Below are 6,261 nucleotides of genomic sequence, written 5' to 3'. Positions count from 1 at the left end.
GGGTGCACCTGTGGATGTATGTGTGTGAGAGAGAAGGGGGGCCCACCTCAGTCTGTAAATCTGGTAAAAGGCCTGGTGAGGGCCAGGGAGACACTGATCCTGGTGGGAACAGGCTAGGGCGGCCCCTTTCTCCATAGCCTCTGCTTTGCCTAATCTCTGATTCAATTTTGGGAGGTGTACTGAAGCCACTCTGATGCTTCCTATGCCGGCTTGTCTCTGCCAGGGCCTTGTGACTCTGAGCTGCTGCTGGTCTCCAATATCCAGCAGGACGGTGGGGAAGGGGACAGACCAGGTGAACCTTAAAGCTTGTACTTGGTGGGAGAGGCCTTCCCAGCTCATCTGAGGGGTCGCCTGGCTACCCTAGGCTCAGAACCTGGGCTTCAAGAAATGTGTCACAAGCTCTTAACTTACACATCCCTCCTGCCTTCCCCCCATATCCTCCAGTTCCTTTGTCCCCATTTCCTTTGATTTCTCAGGTCTGCTCCCTTCCCACCCCCGCCCCCCCCAACCCACAGCTGGGGAAGAGGTCTGTAAAAGCTGCTTTTGCAGCTGTCCCTCTACCCCTTCCTAGCCATCCCAACCTCTTTGGTACCCTGATTCCTGGACTCTTAATAAGCCAAGCCACCTTGTCTCTGTAGATTTGATTTTTTGTTTTTGACTAAATTTTGGCTTTTTTTTACAATCATGTGAATGACCTGTTTAATTGGGGCTTTTCCACCTTCCCCCTCTAAATGAAAGCCAAGAGATGAGGGAAGAGTGGGAACTCTGCCTCGGAGGTGGGGTGGGAAAGGTGGGTCCTACTCCCAACGTCAGGCAGATAATCTGCCCTGCCTTGGACGTGGTGCTGGGGTTGGGGGGAGCTAGGGAGGGACACTCCCCACTCCCACGCCCCTTCCTTTGTCCTGATCCTGGAATTAGGTACAGGGGTTCATAGGTTCTATTTCTTCCCGAGAGCCCCTGCAAAGAACCCCATTTCCCTGTTTGAATGCCCCTGCGCTGTTGTGTTTTAGTGGAATGTGTTTTCATTTAAAAACAACTTTGGGGCGTTTTTTTTTCCTGTTTTAAAAATTGAAAAATTCTTACAGTACGAACAGGGCTGTGGGGGTGGGGGCGTTGGTGCTGTAAGAGGTCACTCTGAGTGCATTTTGGCACTGGGATGGGATGGCTGGGGTGGGAGGACCCCCGCTCCTCCCTTTTTTTCTAATATTTAAGGAGTGTTTTTGTAGGTTTCAACAACAACCACAACTTGAATTTGTATCTTGGGAGGTGGGAGGGAGTGGCTTAGAGGTGTCTGCCTAAGCTTAAGGCCAATTGTGGAAGTTTTGTTTTCTCTTTTTTTTGTACAATAAAGTGAAAAACAAAGGTTTGACTGCTGTCTTGTCAATGGAATCAATGGGGGGCAGAAGTGACCCAACAGGTTCAATGTGGAAAGAGCCCTGAAGCCAGCTTGTTTGTCCCTTCTTTCTAGAACTATATTCCTCTTTCTTGAAGATTCCATAGGCAACCTACCTTCACATTGTTCTGTACTACTGTTCTTGCACTTTCTCAGTTCAGTTTGTTCACTTTGGGTTGTCAGACCACTAAAGACTCCTAGAATTTGGAGAACAAATGTTTTCTCCCAGAATGCGTTGCCTTGGGCTATTAGGGGTAATGAACTACTAGGGTCAGGGTTTCACCCTGGTCATGCAAGGGCTTATCACTGGGCATTGGGGTAACCCTCCCACCTTGAGCTCTCAACCTTACCCAGAGGTAGGAATGACTTTCCTAACTCCACCCAGACCTCTGATGGGAAGTGGGCTGGGCTGAGATGACTCGCTCTCTGCAGTTAAGGAAGACAGCCCCAACGGGCTGGTCCTGTGCATAGTTGTTAACTTTGTACACTCTGCTTTGGTGGCCCAGGGTGTGCAGGTTTGGACCCCAGGCGCGGACCTACGCACTGCTCATAAGCCATGGTGTGGCGGCATCCCATATACAAAATAGAGGAAGATGAGCACAGATGTTAGCTCAGGGCTAATCTTCTTCACACACACACACACACACACACACACACACACAAAAGACAGCCTTCCCCGCACAGGCCTTGGCTAGGTTCCTAGACCCACAAAGGGCTGAAGACCCAGGCCCCGTTAAAGAGCTCTCTCTCAACCCCACACCCCTCTCCTATTCTTCGCCAAACTTCTGAAAAGCCTGTTGCTCTTCATGGTCTCCCTTTTCCTCCCACTCACCACTCCCCTGAGTGACTCTCTAAGGTCACCAACATGTTCATCATTACATCCAGTGGACACTTGCTTCTCTCTTGCCTTCTTGGTCTACTCTGCTGGCATCAGCTCCTCCTCCTCATTCTATCCTAGGTGTTCCTGTCACTCCATGCACCTCCAATTATCACCCCTATGCAACCATTCCAAAAGCTGCAGACCTGTGCAGACACCTGTGTATCCTCTGGGATATCCCGCAGGCACCTCAGACCTCAAGACCCCAAATTATCACCAACCATCTGATCATTATTTAATCTAGAAACCAGGGTGTCAGCCTTGACTCCTCTCTCCCTCGTTCACCTCCACATTGATTCGATCACCGAGGCCTGTCCATTCCACTTCTTGTATCTCAAATCTGTCTGCCCTTCTCCACTGCTGCCTATTCAAGGCCACCGCCCCTGCTCACCTTCTGCAAAGACCTCCTAAAACTGGTTTTCCTGTTTGCACTCTTGCCTCCTACAGTCCATTCTGCACACAGCAACCAAAGTTGTCTTTTAAAAACAAATCTGATTACTTCTGTACTTACAACTTACCATGACTTACCATAACCCCACGAGGCATGGCCTGTGCTTTCCTTCTCCCACTCTTCCTAATCATTCAGTGATCCAGCCAAGTGATCTCCCTCAAACATACCCACCACAGAGCTTTCACATGTGTTCTCTCTGCCCCAAATGCTATTCTCCCAACTCTACACATAGCTGGTTTTCTCATCCTTCAGGCCTCAGCTCAAATGTCACCTCACAGACAGGCCTTCCCTGACCACCCTCTATAGAGAGGCCTTCTCCTACAAGTCCTTGTTTATGTATTTGTTTACTTGTTTATTGTCTATCTCCCCAAGTAGAAGACACTTTACCTGCTTGTTCATTACAGTAATCCAGCACCTAACATCGCCTGGCATACATTTGACACTCATGAAACTTTTGTTGAATGAGTGAATAAGTATGGCCCACAGGGCCCTGGGGGATCTGTTGCCCATGCTGGCCTCTCTGCCCCAACTCCAGCTACACCAGCCATCCATGTCTCAAACACACCACACTCTCTTCCCGGGCCTGTACACATTCTGCCTATACACATGACCATTCTCTCTGCCTAGAATGTTCCTCTTCACCCCTCTTCCTAGTTAATTCAGGGCTCCACTTAACAGGCCACTTCCTCCACGGGGGCCTTCCTTGACCCCCTGACAAAAAGGTCTCTATACCGTTTGTCTATTCAGCAGCCTGGATACCTTCACACTCAGTCTTATTTCTTCCACATCAGGCTTTGCTGGGCTGTAAGCTCCACTAGGACAGGGTCTGTGTCTCTCTAGCTTGTTGCTGTAGCCCCAGGGCCTCACCCAAAGCCTGGACCAGCACAGTCCTTAGAGTTTATTGACTGGTGCTAATTGTGGAGACCGGGCATATGCCCAAAGAGGTCACCACCACAGAGCAGCCCAGGCCAAGTGCCAAATGAATAGCACAATCCAGTTGTAAAGAAATTTGGTGTGAGAATGGCCATGAGTGGGGAAGTGAGGAAGGATTTACGTAAACAGGGAGGAGACAGCAAGGCTTCCTGGGCATGTGTAAATTCCTTAGGGCAGAATGTACTGGGCATATGTAGAGACTGAAAAACAAATTAGCATCACTAAAACGGAGAATCCTGATTCACGCTGTGGAGGTTCCTGAAGGCCTGGCCTCACTCTTTGCCAACTTCAACCACCTTCTGAGAGTTTCTACCAGCTGATTCCACAGTAACTCCAATATATCCCCAACTGAATTGGTCATTCTCCTGTATCCTCATATCTCCTCCTCAGAGTTCCCCGTCTTGGTTAAAGGTGTTTTCAGGGCATCTCTCTCCTTTACCCCATATACCTGAATCAATAATAAAAATCTACTGCTTCTAAGGTATTATCCAGACACCACACTCCAGAATGATCTACTTAAAATGTAAGTCTGGTCAGAGGATTCCCTTTGAGGACTCCTCATGGCCTATAGGGTTAAAGCCCACAAACTCCTCAGCACATCCTTGGTCCTGTATGGTCTGACCTGCTCACCTCCTGCTGCTTCCCCACCCATTGCTATGTCCCAGCCAGTCCCCAGACTGAATGTTTGGGATGTCTAGTGCCTTCTTGGCCTACCTTGACCTGCTTCATCTCCCACTACAAGAAGCCTTTCCTGACCAACTCTCGTACATCATTTGACCCTCCTCCTGGCCACTTCTGTCCCTTATGCATATCTCTCTTGTTTTTATCACATTGTTTGGCAATTCGTTTCCTACAGGTCTGCCTCCCCGCAAATTGTGAACTTCTTGAGGAAGCACAACTGTCATTTCATTTTTGCATCCCAGCACAGACACACTGTGAGAATTCTTACAACGCATTGTAAGACTAACAGCTAAGACTTACCCAGCACTTACACTGAGCTAAGAGTTTCACATGCACTGACTTGCCAATCCTCACAACAACCTGATGAGATAGGTACTATCATTATACCCGGTGACAAGAGAGGAAACTGAGGCAGCAGAGAGCTTATCTGCCCAAGTTCACTTGTCAGGTCCACAGATTTAAATCCAGATCTGACTCCTGGTCTTAACCACTTAGGACTATGTCCTTAATAAATGTTTGCTGAAGATTAAAGAGCCAATGATGGTCCCAAAGTAGATGATTTAAGACTTTCCTCGTTTACTCGTATCTTCCAAGGGAAAAGGGCTGTCACACACCGGTTCCAGGACTCCAGATACCGAGAGTAACCGAGATGAAAGCGTCAGTCTAGGTATCTATTGCAGCTGGGAAAGGCCCTTTCCTGAGAAGGAAAAGAGAGACTGCGAGAGCGCGCGGATATGAGCACACCCAGGGGAGTAGCACTGGGTCGGGGGCAGGGTCTGGCCAGTGCCAGGCAAGCTGTCTGAGAGGTGGGGGGTCCAGCGTGGGTTTCGGAAGCAGGAAAGGCGAGCAGGTGTGGGATCTAAATCAGGATGAGGGTGGGGAGGGCGCTCGGCTCAGAAAGCACAGCTCAGCCTCCGCCCTCAGCGGAGGACCCTCATCTCGGGCGTTTGTTGGTTCGCAGGCCTGGAGTGGGCTGAGACTCGCCCAGAAACAGTAGGAACGGAGGCTCGGACGAGCCCCTTCGACTCCATGGGTTTTCTGCCCTGAGGAGCTAACTGCGCCCCACTTCAACTGTGGCCTCTTAACGAAAGTGGCTGTACACTTCGGGGTAAACGGCGGGGAGGGGACGCTGCGGGCAAAAAGCCGGGAATCCCGAGGGAAGGGCGGGGGAGCCTGGGCCGGAAGGCGGCCCAGGCTCCGCTGGGAGCCGGCGCTCTCTTTCGACGCCACCCGCTGCCCCCGCCCCGGAGCCGGCCGGGACGGCACAACGTCTCCGCCCCCAGCGCACCGCGCACCTCACCTTGAACGCCGCTCCACCCACCGCCATCCTATTGGGCCGCCCGGACTGAGGCGGGGCGGCGATTGGCCGAGGTGCCTCTCGAAGGCCCCGCCTATCCCCCCCGCCCCCGTCCCCGTCCGCCGGTACTTTGGACGGCGGCGTGGCGCCCCTCCTCCCCACCCGGTCCCCGCCCCCTGGAGCAAATGCTGCCGAGCTGCGGCCGCGGGGCAGATGCACGCGCTCGGGTCCTTCTAGCAGGCGCGAGCAGTCGCTGGGCGCGCGAAAGCGAAAGAAGGAAGAGGAAGGGAGGGCGGGGGCGGGGTGTTGAGGAGGGGCGGGAGGAGGAAGAGGAGGAGGTTGGAGCGCGCTCGCGCTTGGCCCCGCGCCCGCGCAGAGGGAGGGGGAGAGGGGCGCGCGCGCGCACGCTCGCGTTCTCGCTCGCTCCATCCATCCATCCTCCGGTCGCGGCACGCGCGCGCGCTCCGGGCTCGCGCCGCACCCCCCGCCCGGGAGAGGCGGGCTGGAGTGGGGGGCGGGGGGAGGGGCGCGCGGACGGCGCGCGGACTGCGCGCGGGCGGGGTGAGGTGAGGAGGAGGAGGCGGCGACGGGACGAGAAGGGAGGGGAAGGGGCCATGGCCGCCCGGTGA

This window comes from Ceratotherium simum, chromosome 16 (genome assembly GCF_057802395.1).
Source record: "Ceratotherium simum simum isolate JZ-2026a chromosome 16, ASM5780239v1, whole genome shotgun sequence".
NCBI classification, from domain to species: Eukaryota; Metazoa; Chordata; class Mammalia; order Perissodactyla; family Rhinocerotidae; genus Ceratotherium; species Ceratotherium simum.
This window is presented reverse-complemented; position numbering follows the sequence as displayed.